Source organism: Seriola lalandi, unplaced genomic scaffold, assembly GCF_002814215.2.
Source record: "Seriola lalandi dorsalis isolate HSWRI2012SDOR001 ecotype SW California unplaced genomic scaffold, Sedor1 jcf7180002051538, whole genome shotgun sequence".
NCBI classification, from domain to species: Eukaryota; Metazoa; Chordata; class Actinopteri; order Carangiformes; family Carangidae; genus Seriola; species Seriola lalandi.
In genome coordinates, this window is record NW_019522091.1 from 1 (window position 1) to 26,198 (window position 26,198).

General features: G+C 41.4%; 4 non-coding genes across 4 annotated transcripts; all 4 read right to left on the reverse strand.

The window, feature by feature from the left end:
- Positions 1-4,236: 4,236 nt before the first annotated feature.
- On the reverse strand, positions 4,237-4,310 carry trnai-aau (transfer RNA isoleucine (anticodon AAU)). The gene has a single exon. It is a non-coding gene; the product is annotated as a tRNA-Ile (tRNA).
- A 311-nt stretch (positions 4,311-4,621) lies between these two features.
- On the reverse strand, positions 4,622-4,694 carry trnar-ucg (transfer RNA arginine (anticodon UCG)). The gene has a single exon. It is a non-coding gene; the product is annotated as a tRNA-Arg (tRNA).
- Positions 4,695-5,010: 316 nt separating this feature from the next.
- trnai-aau (transfer RNA isoleucine (anticodon AAU)) lies at positions 5,011-5,084 on the reverse strand. The gene has a single exon. It is a non-coding gene; the product is annotated as a tRNA-Ile (tRNA).
- Positions 5,085-5,398: 314 nt separating this feature from the next.
- On the reverse strand, positions 5,399-5,471 carry trnar-ucg (transfer RNA arginine (anticodon UCG)). Its single transcript has one exon. It is a non-coding gene; the product is annotated as a tRNA-Arg (tRNA).
- Positions 5,472-26,198: the final 20,727 nt, after the last annotated feature.

The following is a 26,198-nucleotide window of genomic DNA, read 5'->3' on the forward strand; positions in this document are numbered from 1 at the left end:
GACATTTATATGCCTTACTATACTGTGATATTTCTTATGAAATTTTTATACCTTATTATGCCATGCCGTTTTATGACTTTTTATGCCTCATTATACTATGTCGTTTTTATGCCTTACTATACTATGATGTTTTTATGCCTTTTTATTCTTGACTATACTATGACATTTTTATGCCTTACTATACTATGACGTTTTTATAATTTTTATGCTTTACTATACTATGACGTTTTTATGACGTTTTTATGCCTTACTATACTATGACATTTTTATGCCTTACTATACTATGACGTTTTTATAATTTTTATGCTTTACTATACTATGACGTTTTTATGACGTTTTTATGCCTTACTATACTATGACATTTTTATGCCTTACTATACTATGATGTTTTTATAACTTTTTATGCTTTACTATACTATGATCTTTTTTTGACTTTTTATGCCTCACTATACTATGTCGTTTTTATGCCTTACTATACTATGACGTTTATATGCCTTAGTATACTATGACGTTTTTATGACTTTTTATGCCTCACTATACAATGTCATTTTTATGCCTTACTATACTATGACGTTTTTATGCCTTACTATACTATGACGTTTTTTTTTTTACTTTTTATGCCTTACTATACTATGACGTTTTTTTTTACTTTTTATGCCTTACTATACTATGACCTTTTTTTGACTTTTTATGCCTCACTATACTATGTCGTTTTTATGCCTTACTATACTATGACGTTTTTATGACGTTTTTATGCCTTACGATACTATGACATTTTTATGCCTTACTATACTATGACGTTTTTATCACTTTTTATGCCTTATTATACTATGATCTTTTTTTTACTTTTTATCCCTGACTATACTATGTCGTTTTTTGCCTTACTATACTATGACGTTTTTTTTAACTTTTTATACCTTACTATACTATGACGTTTTTATGACGTTTTTATGCCTTACTATACTATGACGTTTATATGCCTTAGTATACTATGACGTTTTTTTTAACTTTTTATGCCTTACTATACTATGACGTTTTTTTGACTTTTTTTGCCTTACTATACTATGACGTTTTTATGCCTTACTATACTATGACGTTTTTATAACTTTTTATGCCTTAGTATACTATGACGTTTTTTTTTTTACTTATCATGCCTTACTATACTATGACGTTTTTTTAAACTTTTTATGCCTTACTATACTATGATGGTTTTATGCCTTACTATACTATGATGTTTTTTTGACTTTTCATGCCTGACTATACTATGACATTTTTATGCCTTACTATACTATGACGTTTTTATAATTTTTATGCCTCACTATACTATGTCGTTTTTATGCCTTATTATGCCTCACTATACTATGTCGTTTTTATGCCTTACTATACTATGACGTTTTTATGACGTTTTTATGCCTTACTATACTATGACGTTTTTATGACGTTTTTATGCCTTAGTATACTATGACGTTTTTTTTTTACTTTTTATGCCTTACTATTCTATGACGTTTTTTTTTTACTTTTTATGCATTACTATACTATGTTGTTCTTATGCCTTACTATACTATGACGTTTTTTTTTTACTTTTTATGCCTTACTATTCTATGTCGTTTTTATGACTTTTCATGCCTTACTATATACTATGTCGCCATTTTTATGCCGATGTTTTTAATATCTTACTATACTATGAAGGTTTGAGCATGTTTTTTCCACCTTACTATACTATGATGTTTTTATGACATTTTTTTATGTCTTACTATAGTATATTGTTTTTATGTCATTTTCTATGCTTTAATATAGCATGTTGTAATTTAGGATGGTCTTCATGCTTAACTAAACTATGACTTTTTAAATGACATTTTTTATGCCTAACTATAATATGTAATTTTTATGACATTTTTAAATACTTACTAAACTATGTCGTTTTAATGACATTTTTATACCCTAGTATACGATGATGTATTCCTGACGTTTTTAATGCCTTACTATACTATAAGATTTTGAGTACGTTTTTTTATGCCTTATAAAACTATGAAGTTTTCTCTTTACTAGGATATGTTACATCTGTCCAATAGATTTTGTATTGTAGTCAGAGTTTAGTCTTTTTTTCTTTTCTCTTTGGTCAGTAATTAGTTTAATTATTTTGTACTACAATAATTTAGATCTACTACTGTACATTACATTGGAGTAAGGGCCAATGCATCTGTGTACTTTCTTTAAGGGCCTCCACGTAAACACAAAAACACACCCAAAGCAATTATTTTTATCCACAATTTAAACTAAGTTCCTCCTAAAAGTTCAAGCAAGCGAAAACGGGACATTTTGAATTTACCTTGGGGGTTTAGACTGAGTTGCAGTTTCCCTAGTGTGCAGCCACACACAAAGACTGAAACACATTAAAACTTTGAGAGATTAGCCACCCTAACCCCAGCGACAGTCACAGAGCAGCAAACCTATTTGGGCTCATTTGTCACTGTAGTTGCTCCCTAAAGGCCTCCACATTGTCCTCAAATGTGTTGGGGCCATGTAAAGTTTGAATTAGACCAGGCGCCCAACTGAAACCACTGGGGTAAAATTAGGCATGAGGGCCAGTTTTCTCTCACTGCCTCTTTTAGGGGATTAGATGGCATTTAAAGTTATTGGAAGGACAAATATGCATGATTAAAATGGCTGATTATTCTGCAAAATGGTGGTGTATTTTATTGGCCTCACCTAAAAGGGGGGGGGGTGTTTGGGGGGTTGGGTGGCTAAGAGGGTTGTAGGGCTGTTCAGGGCTGCTCACTCAAGTTCCTGGGTGAGATTATAATGCCTTATTTAACACTCAATCTGTGGATAGCAGGCGGTGAACTGTTAGTGAACCTTTAGGGCCAGCATTAGAACAAAGTGTGTTAGGGTTAGCTGGCCATTTAGGTACTTTTTGTAGTTTTAGTGCTGTGTTTTCTTAGAGTAACCTCCAGGGCAGTAAAAGAAGGGGTCGTTTAAAGTGAAGTTAGCCAAGGTATCAAATGACACTCTAGGATTCCCAAATAAGATGGGGATACTTTCAGACTGAACCAGCCTCTATCAAGGTCAGTAGGTACTCCTTTGTAAAGATATTAGTCTTGACTGTTTTTCCCAAGATATGTTTCCATTCAAGTGTGATTAAAAGCAGAGGTGGGAATTGCTCCATGTTCCTGCTAGCCATCAAAAACAAGTGCTAAAGAAAAATACAGGAGCAGCAATGCCAGAGAGTCTTGTTGGTGGCCCTCAATAAAAAAAACAGGCTAGGAAAACACTTCTGTTTACTAATTGGACCAGTAGCCGTGGTAACAGAGTGACATCATGTCATCGTTAACAGGTGCCTCATCCGGTTGGCTGTCCATGGGAAAGTTTTAATTACAGGTTCCCGATCACTCGTCTGCAATAGTGCAGGCCAGCGATTAGTTGCTAGTTAAGGGCTGTTGTCAATGTTTACGAGGTGTCAGAGGGACGGGAGGCAGGCCTGCTGTTACTCTACTGGGTCAAAGTCAGAGGTCAGAGAGAGGGAAAGAGAGAGCGGGGGTCTGACCAGAGTACAGGCCAATAAACTGGAGGAAATGATGCTGACCACTGTAATTGCTACCACAGTTTGCCTGTTTGTTACTTCATGTTTTCAGTTGTGTTTGTCTGGTAGTTGTCAGAATATCTCAAACTCTACTTGACAGGTTTCAGTGAAGTGTGGCGAAAGGTTAGCCAGGAAGCCAAGGAAGAAGTGAATAGTTTTCGGAATGGATAGCGCCTTCACGTTTCCTTGATCCAACATGTATCTCATCATACAGTAAGGCCACGCTTTTGCTAGAAGACCATTTCACAGGGATGTTAATGTCCGCCTATTGGTCTAGAGTGAAATATCTCACTTTATACAGAGATCCATGGTCTCACTGCCACCAGCAGGTCACAGTTTTCATTCAGTAATGTATCTCAACACCTATGGAAATAGACTGGCAAAAAAGTTTCTATAGAAATTTGTGGTGAGGTTGACATTTCAATTCAATGCAATTCAATTTTATTTGTACAGCACCAAATCATAAAATACATCATCATTATCATTTGTGGTTTTGAGTTAGAGAGAGGAAGATCATGGTTTTATTGGTAGCGTCAATCATGACAGCTTTCATTTTAACGGCTGTTTTAATTTAAAGAGGTCTGAAGTCTCTGTTGAGCATGATGGGTGTTTCTGTCTGACGCTTCAACAGCAAGAGCCTTAAGTGTTAATGATACTGGCCAGTATGGGGATCGAACCCATGACCTTGGCGTTATTAGCACCACGCTCTAACCAACTGAGCTAACCGGCCGGAGTTTTCACACAGTTTGTTCTAGACTGAAGCATAGACAGAACAAACCACACTTGCTCTATTTTGCATATTTAATTTGGTGATCACCTCCACCTTCTGTGGAGGGGAAATATCAAAACTGAAACAGAGCTTTCTTATTACGCAATAGGTAGTGGCATTCTCCAGTGTATTTATTTGTGTGGAGCAAACTCAGAAATATTTCCTCAAGCTTTGTAACAACACCCCAAACTTCAGCAAACTCCTTTCCAAACTAAAGCAGGAAAGGATTCCTTCAAAGACATTAGATACAGCAATGCATGAGGCGCAAGATCCAACCATGAAGGGACTCGAACCCTCAATCTTCTGATTCGAAGTCAGACGCCTTGTCCATTAGGCCACATGGTCACATGATTACCCTAGATAATTTCGATGGAGGTGTTCATCAGCTGTGGCCACCAGGTTGGTGTCTTTATAGAGCGCCACATAATGGAGAGCTACAATCTTCTGATTGACCACATTCACACATCATCTACTTTTAAAGGGCTTTTCCATCTCTTACTGTTCTGACCTTTACATTACGCTAACACCAAAAGTACAAGTTGGACAAAATAGAGAGAGAGAATGGAAAATCCAAAATATTTTTGGTAGCCTACCATCCATCATGACAGCAATGAAGTATTGATGAAGCATTAACAGGCAGGGCCTTAAGTGTTAATGCTACTGGCCAGTATGGGGATCGAACCCATGACCTTGGCGTTATTAGCACCACGCTCTAACCAGCTGAGCTAACCGGCCTGACTGCTCACACAGTTTGCTCCACAATCAGCCGCACACAGAACAAACCACAGTGACTCTATTGTGCATGTTTAGTTTGGTGTGATCATCTCCACCTTCAGTGGAGGGGAATTGACAAAACTGAAACAGAGCTTTCTTATTAAGCGTTGTGGCACTCTCTAGTATGTTTGTGTGGGGAAGTATTCTCTCAAGCTTTACATCAATATCCAAACCTCAGCTGACTACTGCGGCTTTAAATGCCTTTCAGCAGGGAAGATGGTTCCCTGTGATTCCTTAAAACCCATTAGATAAAGCAACACATAGCATGCAACATCCAACCATGAAGGGACTTGAACCCTCAATCTTCTGATCCGAAGTCAGACGCCTTGTCCATTAGGCCACATGGTCACATGGCCACATGAACATGTACTGCATTTTCATGGAGCTATGTTTTGGATTGTTATGAATGTTTCATCAGCTGTGATCACCAGGGTGGTGTCTGTATAGAGCGCAAAATGATAGAGAGCTTGCTCAGCATATGAGAGGTAGGAACATTCTGCAGTACATTTGTTCCACTCCTCCAGACTGGTAAGTAAACAGCTGTTAATGCTAACGCTGGCTACGTAGCAATAGCAAAACTTACAGATAGTTCCTTTAACCTTTCAAACTTGTCAGCTACTCGAAAAACATAGTTTCCGTCAACCAGTCAGCATGACTGCCTATCACTAAGCTTATTTTGTTACAGTTTATTTTATCCTACAGTAAAGAAAACACATAGTTTACATATCACACTTTGTTACTCAACAGTTTTATCCTCTTTAACACACCTCTCATCCACTTTCTCTCTTTACTATGTGCACAGTGCTGCTCCATACGGCCCACAATACCTGCCACAGACCTCCATGCAATGCTGTTAGAATTAAGGGTTTTCTGGAGACACATTTGTTTCCCTCACAGGATGGCTGTGGCACAGTATCAAAACAAGCAAATATAAAAGTATCTCACATTCATCATTGGGACAGATGTTTGTATCTCCTGTGTGTGGGTATGGAGGTGAGAGGGGACAGCAGGATCAGCCTAGATTCCACAACAACACTGAACAAGATGGAGTAGCTCAAGAGAGGGGAACGGCTCCTTTCTCTCTCAGAGGAGGTCCTATCTATCAGAGGCGATGGGGGAGAGGCAGCATCTATCATGGCCAAACCCTGGCTCCCTGCTCTGCTTGCAGGGTAGTTAAAGACCCCCGCCTGGCTGACTTGCAACAAACCAATCAGCCGATGAAATACGGAGATGCTGTGACCAATAAAGAATACAGAGATGAATAATCTGTCACCACTTACTGTGTGTGTCTGACTAATCCCTGTTGCATCACTGTTATTCAGTCCGTATTTATTTGCAGTTTGAAGTTGTAGCTACAGAGGCCGAGGAGGCAGAGTTGCTTCAGAGGAAAGAATAATCTCTTGGGTTGAGGCCTCGAGCAATGTCCACAGAGATCCAACTGATCCAGAGAAATAATTTGTCTCAATAAATGCTCTGTCCTATAAACACGGTTACACTTAGGTCAACTGGTTGCTCTATAAGCCTGCTTTCCTTTTTTCTTTTTCTTTTTTTGCTGGGTCCATATGCAGTTTACATTGATAACTGGCAGATTTAACACTTGGTGGTATGTAACAACTGGGCCCGAACTTTAGACAGACGCTGACAAAATCAGTGCCAGCTGAAAAGACAACGGTCAGCTTTGCTTTCACAAATCTTTTTTAGCTACAGCTACATACCATGAACAATGTCTCTGGCTGCCTTTTCTAGCTGATCTGCTAATTGTGTTTGCTGGATGATTGGACCTATCACTGTTTGAATGAAAGGGCTAGCTGACAGTCAACTGGTTTGGGAGTCAAAACTTTGGTCAACTTTAACCTGTGAGGTTGTATGGTCTATAATTGATCTGCACAGTATGTCTTTATACCTGTGTCTTACGTGTCACATTTCCCGTGTCACATCATATTTTTTAAGTGCAGAGTGGCAGTGACAGTAAAAATGGCTGTGTCTTTATAGAAATGTTTCTAAAACTCCCGTCTGATATTTGTTCCAGGATGTTGGAAAATTGACATTTTTTTGCACGTCTCACATACAAAAGCTATAGGGGACGCAGACTGAGGTAAACAGACATGCATGCATCCAGATAGACAGGCTTTTTACAGACAGAAGCAGCTGAACGTTTGGCGTCTTGCTCGAGGACACTTCAGTAGGCTATATTACTTTTAGGGGATAAAACGGGCTGCTTGATTTCGGGGGAGGCAGTCATCATGAAGGGCCCTGTGCCATGCAAAATCAGCAAAGCATAATATGCTGAAAGGTTTTAAAGAGCCTCCGCGAGCAGCACACCAGTTTAAACCATCTATAGAGAACGGAGCATCCACTGGGATCTATTTGGCAAACGTGTCTGGCCACGAAGAGACTGAGCAGAAAGCATAGTTTCTCTGTGATTTCTTCTCTCTCTGTCTGCCTTTATTTCACTCTGCATCTCGGTTTACCTCTCGCTCTCTCTGCTGCAGTCTAGACAGAGAGAGGAACAGAGGAGGAAGAGATGCTAATGCCAAGTCATGTGCTGTAGAGAGTGTAGGTGACACACACACACACACACACACACACACACACACACACACACACACACACACACAGCTGGTGAGGGCTGGTCGAGCAGTTGAAACAAACAAAGGTGGATTATGACAATTAGTGGCCTGGTCTGAACCCAGAGCTCATTGGATAGAAGCAATTAATCAGAGCTCTCAGTGACACACACACACACACACACACACACACACACACACACACACACACACATACACACACGCAGCTAATGAACAGAGTAATATTCAAACATGTGGGAACCATTTCTCCGCCTACCTCCTGCTCTCATTATGATAACAGAGAGGAACACAGCAACATTTGGAAAAAGAAAACATGCCACTGAACTGTGATTAGCAGGCAACTCATTGTTGTAATGGACCAGGTGCAATACTGATAGGAAGAATAATGTGTGTAACTATTTGTGTGGTCTGACAGCTACAAAGCTGGACATTTAGCTGTGAATGTTAGTTAGTAATTACATAACTAACAGATCACTGTCATTGTTGCGTAAAAACATTGTAACTTAAATTTTTCGTCACTTTTCATGTTCAGATGTCAATTACACAATCATGGAGTGATCACTTTTACTACTGTATATATATATATGAAATACTTTCAAAATACATGACCATCATGTGGCTTTGGCTTCTGACTTTGCAAATGTCTTTTGTGGGACTGCGTTCAAAACATATAGCAGCTGTTCTAATTGTTGGGTTCTTTTCTGTTCTTTCAACAATGCTGCAAAAGACTGTATCTGTGTATTTAAATACTTACTTTTAAGTATTTTGTGTTTTTGTCTGTGCCCTTCTCTCTTTTGTAAGTGGATGACACTCAGTTTTAAAAAGGTGTCATATGCTTTTGTGCACCAATCAATGTGATGACCTTCACTGCCAGTCCTTGCCGACCCACCCCTTATCCAGAAGTACAGAATTACAAAAACAGCAACACCACTGAAATGAACTGTTTTCTTGTTTTTATTCACAAGTAACCAACTGCCGAAGCAGCCAATAGCACAAAGTTCAACTGCCAAAGCCACAAGAGCCTGAGTAAGATTGAGCAACACATAATCATGTTTGAAAAATGAAAGAACTGAGCAGGGAGGAAGAAAGAAAATGATTTGTTTGTTCATCTTAGTTCGTCTGCCTAACCACAAAAACGAGAACAGAATTTTAATGACGCTGTTTTACTTGCAGCATATCTAGTAAAATGTGTAACTGTTTTAATTCACCATCATTTATTTTAAATACTTCACCCCAAGCAGCGGTGACTAAAACACAAACGCTGAGGAGCAGCAGTGTTTTCTAGGGGTCAAGCCAATTTATTCCCCAGAACGTGCTCCGCCTGACTTCATGATAGTTCAGCTAATACAATAATCCATAATTCAAAAGCTGGAGGGAATGACTGCTACAGTTGCATATTCAAACACTCACGAAGGCACACCCACATGCACACATGCATGATTGATTCGTTCTACCGCAGATAAAGCCTGCAGGGGAGGTTTTTGCAGCCCCTGCGATTGCACATACATGAACATATGAGTGTGTTGGTTATGTAAACACTGGTAGCCGAGGAAACGGAGGGTCAGCTGGTTTTGCTAACCTTTCCCTCTGCAGGCGAGAAAAATGCCCAACCCTAGTTTTGAAGTAAGAGGGCTATTCATATGCAAGGCCATGTGTTTGTGGAGTTTGGGATGTGGCCTTGAAATTTACCAGTTGGTTGGAACAACTCACCCAGAACAACCCCCGTCCTCATGTGACCTGTGTATGGCAGAGTGCAGTGGTAGCCATTTTAGAGAACTCTAAGCTAATTCACTCAAACTGCATCAGGAACCTACAGAAATTGCTTTGTGAATTTTAAGGAGAGAAACATGACAGTTCATAAATTTGCACCTGATTTAAACTCACATCTATATTGTGCATCAAACTCCGCTCTTACACTGTTTCCACTTTCTTTAGTCTTCTTCTCAGTCATATTAGTAGCACGTGTTCTTATAATTCCATCCGTTCGACCTCATATATCTCCCTCTGTGTTGCTGTCTTCCTCCGTTTCTGAGGTCATATCATCAATATCACCAATCACTTTCTGAATCTCAGAAGGCATAAAAATAGCCTCCTCTCTTGGACCCATGTCTTTATGAATATGAGTTACAGGTGCACAAATATCTGCATAAAGTCAGCGGTATGTTGAAACAAGAGCTCTGACATGATGTGATGACAGAAACAGGCAGAGGAGTAATAGAGACCGCATGAGGGGGTGAGTGAAAACAGCCTTCGTGCATCCCTCCATCTCTCGGGTCTGTGTCGTATCTCCACCCGTTTGGCCTCTGTTCGCTGGTCTTAGATACAGACATGCAGGTTTCTCCTCGGTCGCTGACCCGGGAAAGTAGTAGAAAAACACCTGAAGAGAACAGTAATAATATTCATATTTGATAATAGTAATAAGTAAGTAAGTGTATATGGTCTATAAGTAATAAAAAAGTGATGAACTGTCAACTTTAAAGCTGCACTAATGTAATGGTTTTATATTAACAATGGGTCAAATTACTGTAGCTCATTGCTTTGGTTTTACAGCAACTTTATTATTTTGTTTCACTCTCACCGCTTATATCAAATTTTAAGACGCAGCAGTCAACTGTTTTCTGTAACCCGCCATGTTGATGACTTGAAGTTCAGATTTAATTTGTGTACAGCGCTAGCGACCTGCTGGGGAAAATATCTGTGTGGAAAAATAAGATAAACCCAGACAGACTTTAATGAGTCTAATAAGTTGTTTTCTTGTGGACATCATAAAGGAAAATCTGTCAAAAAAAAAAGGTGTGTGGCACAACAATACGAACACACACATGAATATGAAAACACACATGCTCACCCTTGGACACTGTTCATCCGTAGCAACAAAGACCCGAGACCAAATGTGCAGCTTGGCCGGAGGTCAGCGTGAATCTGCAGATGTGTTTCCTGCTGGATCTGCAGGTCTGTCCAGTCCACTCTGATGCATCAGGCCAAGCAGCGGCCCACTGATATAGAAACCATGTGTGACATAATGTCCCGAACCACAAACATGACATCACCACGCTCAATAAATCTCTGGACAGCCCCCCCCCACCACCACCACCACCTCCAGCCCCCAAACCCCATCTTCCTCTTCTTCGCCCATCCCACTGTTGTTGCTGTTGTTTTTCCTCTGTTTTACAGTAACACAATTTCACACCTGGTAACCAGCCAGCTCAGCTACATGCGTCAGTACAAACACAAAATTACCTCCAGTTGACTGAGAAACAAGTGTTGCTCATCAGTTTTCCTAGTCCAGACTTCCTCAGCTTTTCCAGGAACCAGGAACCTTACGGTAACAAGTTGGCTTTGTTACAATCTGACATTATCGCCGGGCCAAACATGCGAACTCCAAGCATGTCCTTCAGTGAGCTCCTCCGTCATTACTACACACTTTGCATCACGTCTCTCACAAGCATACCTGATGTCATTATTAATATCCACTGTGCATAAATAAAGGTTTCATATATATTAATAGTAACAAGCTGACAGATACTGCACATGAGGAATGAATTTAGCTTTAATTAAAATGAAAGCAGATTAACAGAGATCACTGACACAGTCAAACGTTATTCTTTCCAAAGCACTTGAAATATGATCTTTGATAATTCTCTGTTGTTAATGTGACACTTTAAAGGAACTATGTGCAGAATTTGACACCTTCCAAGTTCAGTGCACCACAGTGCACAGTGTTTTACAGCGTACACTGAAATTTGCTGCAAAGAACCAGAGAAAAAAAAATCATTTTGGTGAAGATCCAGATTTGTGTTTCTTCACACTGCTGGATAGAGAATTTTAAAAGTTTTCTTTTACTGTTTTCTCATGAACTCTTGAACTTTATGAATGGATCTAGCAAATACTATATCCTTATGATGAGGTTGTTTTCTTTCTCAGACTTTATTAATGTTTATCTTGAGAAAACAACTGTTTAACAATAATAATAATAATAATAATAACAATAATAATAATAAACTTAATTTGTATAGCACCTTTCACACAAGAGTGCTTCACAACAAAGGAATGACCTGCACCAAGTGCTTCACATGAAAAGAAAACACACGAAATGAACATAAAACATTGTCAAAAGCATTGATCTAAAATGAAAAACATTAAAAACATTAATGTAAAATGAGATAAAATAATGAAGATTGAAATAAGAAGACATTTAAAAGAAGTGCTGAGCAGTGCAGAAATGTGGAGCAAAGTGCAACGCTATCTATATTGCTTAGCATGAGCAAATGTAATTGTGTTACCTCAACGGAGACCCCTGCTGATTTAGCCTGGCATCCCACACATTCATCTTCCTTTGCAAAACCTTTGCTTATTTGTCAAAATGCAACTCGACCAGCGACAGATTGATTCAGGTGTGTTACGGGAGAATCACCTACTGCAGCTTTCAGCTGTTAGCCTAAAGTAAGGATGATAAGCGGACAAAAGTCGGGAAAACGCACCTTTTTCTGACTCCACCACCCCTTCATTTGCAGACTCATGCTCCAACCTACACTGCCTCAAGTGACATCACTTAAGGCAGTTTCTCATATTTTCCCTCTTCTGCTTTATACAATTTTTTTCACATATGTGGTAGCCCTCCCCAACACCTGTGGACAGACTTGATGTGTTTAATCTGTTGAAGTTCCCTTCAAATCATCACACCGACAAAGATGTGAAAGCAATACTTCAGCAGCTCGACAGCAGCCAACAAGTGCTCTAACCTAGATGACAATAAAGGTCATTTGTCCCCATACCCTTGGATATGACCCACAGGCGTCCCAGCGGGAGTATTGGACCTTAGTCGTCATGGTAACAATACTAAACAAGCCTTTAAAGTTGTAGAGCGGGCATGGTTTGGTTAGGTTTAGGAAAAGATTGTGGTTTGGGATCAGATAATGTACTTCCTTGAGGGTTAGAAGACCGTCGTCGTCATGGTTACGATAATAAACACACAGGTTAGGGTTAAGGTTGTCCAATGCATGATGGATAAAAAAGAACGAGTGTTAGTTTCACAAAAGAAACAAACAGAAGTCTCGCGTGTGAAAGTCCTGTGTTCTGTCGATCCATCCATCCATCTAATTACCACGGCCACCGGAGGTCACCTCATAATGACGTGTAACTGCGGGTCATAATAAGCCGCTTGCACAGACGACCTTTGGAACTGTTTCCTCACAGGACAGTCTCACAGCAGCAGTTTACCCATCAGTCACAGTGCTGCGGTGCTCCCTGCGTTTGACAGCGCTCACAAAAACAACACACAATCGATGGAGCCGTACAGCTTCCGTACTTAATCCCACTGAACTGAGGACGTCCATCTTGCAGCACCTGAAAGGGCCTTATTAGCTGGCTCAGGGACAACAGCTTCATACTAAAGAGTTTAAGAGTGGGCAAGCTGCAGCCACTTACTGTACCGCCTGAGATGCCCCCCAGCTAACAGAGGTGGTGGTGCTCCACATGGAGGCTGAGTTAAGGCTTTATTGGAGGCTTTTCAAGGCCAGGGGTTGAGCCAGTAAGCTAAACAGATGTTCTCATAAAGCAAATACAATAGTGAGATGTCCAACCTCTGTGTCAGGGAGGAGGTGGAGATAGATTGATGGATTGTAGAAGGAAAGGAAAAGATCGGAGGGGTGGGGGGAGGGGTGGGGGGGCTTTTGAAGAGTGCCAGAGAAGTGGATCGATGGACAGATAGATGATGGGAACGGGGGAGTTTGAAAAAGATCTGCAGATTATCACGGACAAGGAAAACAACAGGAGAAAAGTCAGTCATAGCAGAAGCAGCAGATAAGTCAGCACAGACGTTGTCCAACACACCTACGCTTTATTTTATGTCTCTTTTTCTCTGCCCTTCTTTTAAAAAAATTTTTTTTTTTAAAGCTTTTTCTTTGGGTTAGCTTTATTTCCCAGGGCTCTCTTCTCTTACCCACACACACACACACACACACACACACACACCCACACACTTTCAGAACTATAGGACTTGTTGAACTTTCTCCCCCAGGTCAAGCGGTGAAGGAGGACAAAGTGGTATCTATGCTCAGCAGTTCATATTTGTGTTGGAGGCGCCCCGCGGCCTGAGCTCCATGTTAGCTTGAGGTAATTACACCTATACACTACCAATATCCCCTCCCATTACTGCACACTAATGGGCCTTACTGCACACACACACACACACACACACACACACACACACACACACACACACACCACTTTGTGCGGGCAGTAGAGGCCAGTGACAACATCAGTTAACTTCGATCTGTCACGTCAACGTTGCTGGTGTTTTTCTTTGGTCAAGCGCAAATCCCCACCACCCACCCCTCCCCCTAGAATTCTTCAAGTGTGTGTGTGTGTGTCAACGTTTGTGTGTGTGTGTGTGTGTGTGTGTGTGTGTGTGTGTGACGGGTAAATGAGGGAATTCTGCTTGTCACAGTGTTCAGAAAAGTTAATTATTGGGCTTTTTGAAATGACTTTACCTGGAAGGCTGCAGCGAGGAGGGAGGGGACACAGATCCCAGTAAACCCTCTTCTAACATTTCTTCCCTTTATTTTATAGTTAAAGTTATAATATGTAACTTTTCCACATTAAATTGTCACGTCCTGTGTCCACTGAAGAATTTCAGCGAATCACTGATTTGTAACGTGAAACTGCTTTATTCTGTGTTTCACTGGCTGTTTGATTTGGAGAGGAGGAGACCTCTGCGGTAAAAACCTCCTGAATGACTGACACCTAAAGAATCCAAGCTGATGGCAATGGTGGTGAAGACAAAAACTCCCATGATCCCAAGCTACATCACAACATCACCCAACACCATCTTTTGATATTATTTTTGATTGAGAAACCACTAGCGGCATCAGATGTTTAAAGAAAAAACAACTGATTTCTCCTCACACTTTGTGTAAGGAAATACATAATAATATGTATGCAGTGTTGAGGTACTATTCAAAGATGGGCCGTGTATTCACATGTACATGTATACACGTATAACTCCCCATAATGTATCCGAATGGACTCTATTAGTTTGGATGTCGGATATTTGCTGAGAATGCATGTGTCATTTTTTCAATACAACAAGACAGGAAATAAATCTTTAAAAAATAATTCGTCATCTGGGGAAACAGGCTGGAACAAGCCGCGTCTCGCTCTTAGATCCGTCCAAAAATAAACTCATTTGACGGCTTTATGAACTTTTCGCTCCGTGCTTTACGGCTCGGGAAAGCTCTGATCAGGCAGTAAATAACTGATGATTTATGCGCTCGGATCCCATCACTGCACCTCCGTGGCTCCTCCACAAGTGGGGATCAAAGCCAGGTATGTGCCGAGGTCAGCCGCCCTTCTGTCCCCAAACACACACAAATACACAGATTTGAATATTTGTATGTTTCAGTCTCTAGGATCTAGCATGATTTGTCCCGGTTAAACCGTAGCAATAGATCAAAACTAGATGATAGTCCCTCAGCACACTCTGTCTGCTCTGATAATATCTTTGATTTTCAAAACACAGTTAAACTCAATTCAGCATATCTGAGGGAGACCATGGTAGCCAACTCAGTTTTCCAGAGAAGTTCTTTTAGAAACTTGAGTGACGGATAAGATTTTAGTTTTGTCAACTCTTGGGATTTTACACACTTTGTATGCGAAGATGTACAACCTGCAGTTGTTCTTATTTGTGTAACCCTCTAAATTTCATACGCACACATATTCACTCATTCTTTTGACTGAGCGGTCGCTCGCACTCACACGCAATACAGTACGAACACACTCCCTCACACAGATGGAAATGAAGCTCTGAGGCTCTAAGATGTGAAAACAGGTTGGAGACAGTGGGGTCAGATTTTAAATGCTGTCTAATAGCGAATCCAGGTGACTGTGTAACTGATGCACTGCACATAAACAGTAAAACACACACCACACACGCACATTATTAGGCATACAAATGCCTGCACACCACAGATTGTTATGTATGTGCTGCTTCTGAAATAAAGAAAATACTATGCAGATAAAATGCTGAAGGACATCATAAGTTTTGACATTTATCATCTCTGCGGTGGAAAATGTATTAAACCTAGAGAAGGTATTGCCCTGCACTCCTGTAATGTATAACTATGGAGAAGGCACACACACACACACACACATACACACACACACACACACACACACACAAATGCACAAACAGGCATATGGTGGTGTCTGCACCAAACGTTGGGGTGTAAATGTGACTGGCCTGTAGCCAGCTCTGCACACTAAGTATAACAGAGTGGTGGTTCAGCACTGAAAGATCTGAGCCAGGACGTAACTTAGCGCCTCTTTGAGCGAGCACAAGAAAAGGCCGACACACACGGTCGGATCCTTAATTGCACTCACATGTAAATAAATCACACACATTAGCAACAAACTGGCGAGGTTCTCGCTCCCCTCTGTTTAGTTGTGCACCTCTGCTGTGAGCTCTGGCTAAAGTCAAGTGCGAGATGGTGAGGGACATTCAGATGGCAGTAATAATAATAATAAAGCAAGATCGTGGAAACTGCATAAATACATAACACATGCACATACTCGCAGCAAAAACAGTCCCAAAGAGCACTGCGGTCATTTTCAGAGAAACAAAAAGGTTAATTTTATCTGTGAATGTGTTGCTTTCACAGTAATTTAAATGTTCCAACATTATCATTTATCAATCTGTGACCAACTAAATCATCAGAAGGTTTCAGTACAGTAGTAGTGGACCACTAAACTTGCTGGTAGTGGGGGGGGGATGACTGAAGCTTGACAAGAGCTTCTGCCATCATTGTCTTTACAAGACAAGGTGTTATAACGCGCGCTCTGAGCAGCGCTACGTCTTCAGGACAGACTGGAGGCTACAGTGAGTCGCTATCGGAAAGTGACGAGACAGGCTGAGGCTAGCTGGTTAGCGTGATAACTTCAGGTGAAGAAAAGACGTGATGGAGACAAGAGTTAACACTTGTGTTGCTTTCCACCGCTGCAGACGGCTCTTGGCAAGTAAAGGAATTGAGTTTGATGCTGAACTCGCAATGTTCCTTCTAGACTGCAAGTAAACAGTAGTTAATGCTAATGCTGGTACGCTATTTAACAAAAGCAAAACTATAGAAAAAAATAGCTTCTTTAAAGTTTATATGGACTTAAAGATATCAATATTAATATGTTTATTGTCTTTATCACTGTTGTCCATTGCTGAACAGCTAAAACTGGCAGTAGTGAGTCACACACCAATGAATAAAGAGTACAAAGTAATCATGAAGTTATTGATATGTATCAGCAGTCACATTGGTCTCCAGTAGTCCGTGATCAGATGGCAAAGCAGAAGGAAAATGACAGTGAGCGCTTGTTCCCATTATGTTCATCCAGCTCTGGACACCAGGCTGTTCATCTGAAAGGCTGGGGAGGTTCAGGAAACTCTGTAAGGTTCTTTTCCCTCCTTTCCTTTCTGCCTTTGCCACCATATCCTGCAAGCAGCATGGAACCGGTTCTGAAGTCCAGCAGGTCCTGGTACAGTTGCCTTTTTAAGACATCCTCAGTCTTTGTCACAATGAGACGTACACTTCTGCAGCTCGGTCTCCTGCAATTTAGTGAAAATGACATAACACTCAATTCTTAAATTAACTATTTTGTTAATTGAATGTGTTAATTGGCTACAGCTGGGTCAGGAAGTAATAGTGGTTGTCTCTCAGAAAGAGGCTCCTGGGTTCCAATCCTCTGGCTTCTCTGTGTGGACTGAGTGTTGAGAACGACTGTCAAACGCTGCCAATTGCGTTCGCTGGAACACACGACCAAGCCGGAGGTACTGCTGGGAGAAGGTCTGGCCACATCCAAAAATAATAATACTTAATAAGCTAAGACTTCAGTCAAACAATAAAACAGAGCAGTGTTTTCCTTTTTACACTTCTCGGTCTGCTTCATATCCTCAACTATTCTCTCACTTCCATCCTTTTTCTCTTATTAATGCCTTCCTACTAGAGCTTTGGGAGATCACCCTCTTACCATTACCTACAGTACATCTCTTGAGTTATTCTTTTAATGTCTCGCCCTCTAAGGAGGCTTACGTTTCACGAGGAAGTTAAACAGAATCTCATGGGATGATGAAGTTCACTTCATTTCATTCAACTCTATCTCTATCAAAAACTATTAAAAAAGTTACCTCTTAAAGGAGGCAATGTTTTCAGTCCTCTATATTTGTCTATCAGGTCATCTCAAGAACTACTGACGCCCTAATATTCCTTAACAGGATTGACGTAACTCAATCTGAAAATAGCTTTCATTTTCTACCCAGGAAATAACAAAAACAGGAATGTGCAGCTTTCCCAGAAGTTAAGTATCAAAAAAAAAAAGCCTGCTGCTATTTGTGGAATTATTAGGAAATATCTCTGGTGTTATAATACTGTATAGGTATACCTGTTTAGGGAATCAAGAAAGAAGACTACACTGCGTCTACTAATACTATACTAATAAATACCTGAAGACTTTTTCTACAGTGACTCTAAAAGTCTGATTTATTATTTTAATCTTTTGTTCCAGTGACACAAGCAAGAGGCTGATGGTGGTTTAGGTTTCAGGTGGAGACTAAAGGGAACTCTTGAACTGTAGCAATTTGTTTTAATTGTGGCCCAATAATGCTTTTCATTATTTTAAGTTTTTGATTTGCTGTTTTCAATATTAATTAATGTGCCTTGTGTTGTAACACAGAGATACTAGCGACATTACAGCTAATGTCACTATAGCGTCCGACTAGTGGGTAGTAATCAACTCACATACTAACCAAGCTCCCACCGGAGTTTACCCTTTAACTCCTGCTGTATTTGTTGTACCTGGGAAGTCACTACTAATTCCTGAAATGTATTGAACCACTTCGAATGATTCCTGTCCTTGTTTTCGTAGCCCCGGCCTCATTTTGCCTCATTATTTTCAATGGCAATAGTGTTCAGTTACAGCTGCCAAGTGCTAGCAGTTAAAATACTTTAATGTTCAACACACAAAAAAGCACTTTAAGTAGGTTTTTCAATAGTTGCTTGGCAACAACAGCAGGCGACAGGCACCACCACAGCGCTTTAAACACGTTTCTTTTAAGCCAAAAGAACGAAGTGGCCATTGGAGACTGAGGCTAACACTTCCTGTCAGTGAAGGACGTTATATGAGGTGGAAATCCAGGTCTTGAGGGGTTGGGAATGAAATGGAAGTGGAAAGGAGGGCACACACATACACACACATGTAAACATCATGGCAGATGTCATCGAATTTCTTGTCCTTTTCATTGTATAATATTGAAAAAAGAAAAAAGAATATCATGTGTGATTTTAGATTTCTTTTTTATTTCCTTTGGCTACTTCACTGTCTTCCAAAATGTAGGTTTTCCAGAACTCCCTCGTCATGTCTTGTGTTTTTCTTTTTCCAGTTTACTGTTTAGTGTGTTCAAATCAGAGTCCTCTCTAAACCCAAGGGTCAAACAATGCCTGTTAAGCACAAAATCATGGTGTCCACGTAACACGGTCATCTCGTCCGACCATCAGCTCTCACTATAATCCCAGCTTTCCTTTCTCTCTTATCCCAACAGCATGCAGGGAGTTGTGTTTCATGCCGCAGGGGGGCTGCTGTTCATTTTGTGGCAGACGTCAAGATTTCCCCTTAGATTTTTTTGTGCAATAACTGACTCACAAGGTGACTAAAGCAGGGGGATAAAGTGCGTATGTGTGCTTTATACTAAGTATAAGTTTGTTCATTGGGGTGCACACGCACATATGGAACATAATCTGGCAGGATAACGCACCGTATTAAAGAGGATCCAGACAACCGACCACCCGTTGTGTAGCCAGAAACCTGAGCAGGCCGTGTAAGCTCTGCAGTGGAATCTACTGTTTCCATCAGGCCGTGTTCACACTGCAGCTGAAAATGTTCTGATTTCTTTATTCTGTAACACATATTATCTAATTATTCTGAAGAGCAGATGTCCAGTTATTTAATTTCTGATCTGCAGAAAAGAAACGGCAATTCCTTTGACTGTATTAATTTGTGGTACAAAACTGGATCCCAAAATATTCAACATGCATTTTTTTTGTAAATTGGAGCTTTAAACCTTCATTCTTCGTGTTAGCAAATTGCAACATTGTACATTAGCAACATTAGCGTTCATCCTGTGTCACGTTTGTTGTTACCTCATGAATAATAATCGATATTCACTCTCCTTTCAGCTTCATTGTAACCAACCAAAAATATCTGGCCCTTCAGCTGCTAAATGCTCCACCATGCTCACCAACTAGTTGCTGACATCATCTGCTGTTCGTTGGTGGGCAAGTAGTTAATCATGGAAATGGGGCTGACTAGAGCAGTGAGGGTGAACCAAACAGTACAGTTATGGGATGTGAAACCAAAAACAATAAACTGTCAGATATTAAAATCCACTAAAAATCTGAGGGGAACTGCAATAAGTCTCAGTGGCTTCGCTACTGTGAGTGAGCCCTTTCCAACTCCACGTAGTAATTTGACCCTTTGTTAGTATAAAAAATTGATTGGTGCAGCTTTAAGGTCTGTAGCGTCCGCGGCCTCTATATTGTAGATGATGATTGGGTGAAAAGAAGGCAAATGAACCTGGTTATTTCCTCCATGTCAACTCAAGTTCACTGTAAATATATAGAGCTTTTATAGACTGATTTGTCACACATGGGCATACAAGCACACACACACACACACACACACACACACACACACACACACACACACATAGCACAGTAATGGCTCCCCCTCTCTCTCCCCGACTGGTTGACACAGTAGCCCTTTAAAACACCAAAATTACAGACATATCATGTTCACTATCTGCCTCTGCTAGTATAAGTTAATCTTACTTTATGCTCCGAGTCAAAAGAGTTTGTTTATTTTCATCTCAGACTTGGTGCGTGGAGAAGAGAAGCCAGCGCTGACAGGCTGTAAACACCCAGATTGGACGGTGGATTGAATGGTGTCACTGAAACTGGACCTCTGCGTAATAACAGGTAATCGCCGAGTTAACATGGTAGATTACATGATTTACAGACGCCGGTGGAGGATGGCGATGAAACCCAGAGCCAGGCGGAGACGACATGCACACGCACACACACACACAGATACACACACACGTACCAAATATATACAAATGCATACAAGCCTAAATGCATGTGCAACCATCCCATACGTCCACCGTAATGGACGGAACAAATGCGTAGGGTTTGTTTGACCTTCAACCTATCCGCTGATCCAACTCCATGCTTTCAGTAATGGGCCTCCTCTTCCAGTAAACTCTCTCCTTTTCCTTCCCGTAATGGCTACTTTGTGTATACATGGTCTTCAAACCACAGAACGGCACGTGATGGAAACTGATGAAGAAAAAAAAAAAAAAAATTGAAGATGGAGTGACTAGTCATGTATTAGGTGGAAAAAAATTGACATGTGAAACATTTTGTCCAGGTCTTAAAATACAATAGTTAGACATGGTGAACATGCTGAATCGATTATCACCAACTGTAGCTCTGCTATAAAAAAGGAGAACCATGCCATATTCCTGCCTCCACTTTGTATTTATACTGGGGAAGCAACTGAAACTAGTCAGGATTTGTTTCAGCGACATACCTGAAAGCTGTCAAAAAAACAGCCCGAAAATCCCGTCGTTTTCCAATCTAGCGCTGCGTAAATGCTGGTGATCAGGCTGTGGTGTGACCTCGGTGGCTGGGTCATTAGTAAGCAGCGTGGCTATTGGCTGCCTGTCGCAGCCGCCGAGGTTTATGGCTCCTGCTAAATCTCCAGGGAGGGCTGTAACAGTGCAGAACAACAATAGGGCCGATGCTGTGTTTAGTCTGCGTCTGCGGGGGCTTACAGCAGATTCTGCACTTTGAAACAAGAGCCCGGCTTTCTACCAAAGACTTTAAGACTCTCTCGCAGCTAGCTTATTACATCTTAGTTGACTTTTCATCTGTTTCCAAGGCACACACAAACACACACATCATCACACCCAGACTCAAACCAGAAGCACAAGTTTGATATTCGCTGCTTCTCAATCTGCCCTGGCCATCTCTTGATGCTGCTTCGCTCTCTCTCTAAGGGACTGTGTGAAACTTATTTGAGGAGGGGGGGGGGAGGGAGGTGGAGGGGGGTGGGGCAACATAATCTTCCCCTTTTCTGAACCTTTCCCCTCCCTCCATAACTTTCATACTGTCCCTTGAACTACCTCGAGAAGGTGCTACGTAGCTACTCAGGTATGTAGGTTAGTTTAGAGCAACTGGGTTTTAATATTTGCCTGTCAGACCAAACACACACACACACACAGACACACACACACACACACACATTTAATACTTGTCTCTGTCAGACATCTCCTGGTTTCTGTGGCTTCTCGGCAGTCCTGAAGGAGCCTTGTCTAAATAAATGTCAACTTGTGACCAGGGTTTTAAAAAATCCAAAGCAATATACTAGGAGAGAATCAGACTTGTCAATCACGTCATGCATCCGCCTGCCCCAAGGTTACGAGCCACGACTCCGGTGGCCCCCCCCCCCCCCCCCCCCCCCTTCCCTCTCTGTCCTCCTGCCATAACAATGGGGAGGGATGTGGAAGTCCAAAACACACACATGATCAGGTGCTGAACATTTACAGCGCTTGTGTCTTACAGCTCAGCCCCGGGGTCTAGCTGGGTAAAGGCCAAACCGCTCCTTTTATGTATTTTTATTTTTCTAAGACAGTGTTCAGTCCTTGGCAGATTATTTTTAAGGCTGGGGGAGTTAAGGCTTCTGTCTGGCTTGTGGTAGAAAGCTATAATAAAACTTACCTTTACCCCACTGCTGAACCAGAGCAAGTAGAGATGGTGAATAATATTTATGAGTTAATAAAGCTCATATTAATGTCTAATTAAATATGCAATCGTCAGTCCGAGACATCCGTTGATTCAGTTTCACCGCCTGTTATTCGTTTTCTTTTACATCCTTAATTGAATCATTATTATGTTACTGTCAATGTTGAAAACAAATGCAAAAGTTAACCAACGTAAACATAGTAACACATTCAAAGTATTGAATAGTAAATGGACATTTATACAGCGCTTTCATGGTCTTATCAACCGCTCAAAGTGCTTTACACAACAAGCCACATTCACCCATTCACTCACACATTCATACAGCACATCTTCCTTTCCATCACACTCACACACCGATGAAACAGGGTTTAGATAGAGATAGTTAAAGCACATTATACCAGGATGTCACTTTATAAATAGTAGGGACATGAATGTACGTCACGGTTTTTCTGTCTTAATATCATCCCAAGTGGTTTAATAATTCAGCTGGGAGTTATATGAGTTTAATTTGAATTAAAAAGTAAAAACAAGAAGCTATTTTTTTTCTTGTTTATGGTCAGAACTGTCACCAATAAAACACTTTCCTCTGTCGGAATGTCACTTGGATGTGGCTCGTAAAAAGGTCATCACGGGTGGGGACCAAAGTTTGGTGGAAAACCTGACAAAAAAAAAATGAAGGCCGTGAGCAAAGCTTTTACTTTCATAGCTGTTAACGTGAACGTGGCCACGTTTTCCATTAAAAACAACTGCCTTCCTCCATGTCGTGCTCTTAGTATCCAACCAAAATATGTTTTTGGCTGATTTTTTAGTGCTGTTTTAGTGTCCTGTAGTGACCTGAATGTCCACTACGCCCTTCATGAGCATACCGGCTCAAAATCTCACGTTATCTCCAGCGTCAGCGCTAAAACTCAACAAAGTACATTATAACAGCTACACACACTCATGCACCAAGACACCACAGTGGGAAATTACTACCAGACGCACAAACATTTTACTTGTGTCTGGTATGTTACGCAACGCCAGTCACTTTGGCGGGAAACCAACAGTCATTGGAGGTATTTTATCCTAAATATCTATTTGGCTGATAAAAGAGTGACAGCGGCACCAGCCATGTTGGCCGGTCGAACACATGCACACACAGTAACATGCACAGTCTGAAGAGGGCCATGTCCAACTTGAGCTGAACCCTGATTAACAGCGTCACTCTAAATCGCAGGGTTGATTTCAGCGCTAAACCAGACCTGAGGCTGATTGGTGAGGCATGAGGAAAATGACAAAAAGAGGGGGAGGGAAGAAGGAGGACATGGACAAGAGGAATGGGGTAAGTGGACAGATCCCAGATGAAGGGACGACGTTGGGAAAAATGGGGATTAGGAGAAGAGCAGGTGGATAAAGGGACAGAGGAAAGACTGAAGGAGAGATCTGCTACATGAAGACATGTTAAGGTAATAAAGCCACACAGAGATTTCCTTCAGCACGTCATTTTGTTGTGAGTGAAAAAACCAAAACACATTTCTCTTGCGATACTTTGAACGCGTCCAAAGCTTTTACTGCGGAGTAAACCCTTCTGGACAATAATCGAACCTGACATTTTCAATTTAATTAGACGGCGTGAGCGTGTAGCAACAGTAGCGGGGAGTGTTTGTCTGTACACATGTTCCTACTTTGTTGTGAACTCCGCTGACCGCTCTTTACAAAACGCACAGCGGTGGGGCCAGAAACCAGGACGCTCATAAAAGTGGTCCAGGTCGAGAGAGGAAGAGAGAGACGCAGACAGAAAGAGACGCAGACAGAAGTTTGGAGGTAGATTAGGAAGACCTTTTTTTAATATTTATATTTAAGTTATATGATTAATTCCTATACAGGAAATACCCCTCGTGGCTCTACAAGACTAACAGTGGTGAGGTTAGGTGCAAAAGTAATTCAGCACATACAGTCTTGTATCACTCAGACAAACTGTCCAGAGCAACAAAATAAAATAAAAAAATAAAAAAGAGAAGCTGACTGCCCCTTCATAAAACAGAACACATTGGTTATCATAAATTTCTTATGTAATACGGTTGATCCTTTTGAGTCAGTGTTAGCATGGGGGCACTATAGCTAAATATCCATCAGGGATCACATTTTGCAGCTATTTCTGAGAATTGATATCCAAAGAAACGACACAATTTGAATAGAATTGAATGGCAACAGAGGAGTGCAAGCAGAGAGAATAACAGCGGGACAGAGTGAAAAAAAAAAAAAAAGGAGCGTGAAAGAGAAAGTGTCAGACAGACAGAGGAGAGGAAAGACCGACAACAAGTAGGAAACCTCCGGTAAATGTCAGGAGCAGAAACCTGTGACGTTAGTCTGTAAGGTGACACCTCTGGACCAATGAAAGTTTCCACTACACACACACACACACGTATACAAGTGTTTGGGTTGCTATGTGTTTGTTGGGCAGGTTGAGACGTGTGTGTGTGTGTGTGTGTGTGTGTCGTGTGAAAGGAGGGGCAAACTTCCAGAAAAGACATGGTGACTATGTTTGTGGCATTGGGTGGGTATATAGGTGGTGGCATGGGTGTGTTTGGGTGTGTGTGTGTGGGTGTGTGTGTGTGTGTGTGTGTGTGTGTGTGTGTGTGTGTGTGAGGGTGTATGAGGGCGTGTGTGAGGGTGTGGTAATGTTAAAGTGTGTGTTTATGTCCTGGTGGCACGCAGCAGCCGTCTGCGCATAAATAGGAGCATGTCGACGGTAGGTAAAGTGACGGTGATGTCATTGCTATTTTTCCAATGTGTTCTATGTTTGTCTGTGTGCGTGTGTGAGTGTGTGTGTGTGCCCAATGTGGATTTGCAGTGTCACTTTAACACTCTTGTTTTCCCCTGTTTGTGTATGAGCCCTACCCTGTACAACCCCAACCTTACATGCACCTTACATTCACATGTTGTGTCTTCTACAGCCGCTGGTCACAGAGACAAGCTCTGCAGAGCCGGTCACAATATACCTCTAACACCTGCCCCCTGCAGCACGGAGGTGTGGAGGCTGTGGAGGTGATGGAGGAAAGTAACGTAACGAGGGATGTAAATGATTCAAGTCAGTTTGCGACACAAATATTCCAGCTGTCTAATTCACTGTTTCGATTATTTCAATATGATACAATTTGCATGTGATATTGCAGCATCAGGATCATGTGGTCCGGCTGCGTACTCACGGAGGAAGAGTCGTGTTTGGATACTAACGCGCGGTAGATGTGTGAGCCATCACGGCTGCCACCGCGGGCGCAGGTCTCCCTTGTCGTACTGGCATGGCACCTCCAATCAGCTGCCTGTAAAGCTGTCAGTGGGGGCCGCAGACCCTGGAGGTACGCGGCACTGAGCCCTGTTAAAAAGCCACAGATCACCCTGCTGGTTTTGTTCCCGAAAAGCACGGTGCCTACACGTTTTAAGGGGCATGCGGTCGGTCAAGTGAAAGACGGGGAACTAAGGGAGAGGGTGAGGGACTTAGGTATGTTGCATGTAATGTTGTTAATCCCCTTTTCAAAGCCATAGATCACAGCTTGTTTTGTTTCCCAAAACAGAAAAAAAAAAAAAAGGGTCCCGTAAGTTGTTTACCGCAGAGAGCTTAAGAGAAATTCCACAATATGAGGTCATTACCTTTGGTTTCAATCATGCAC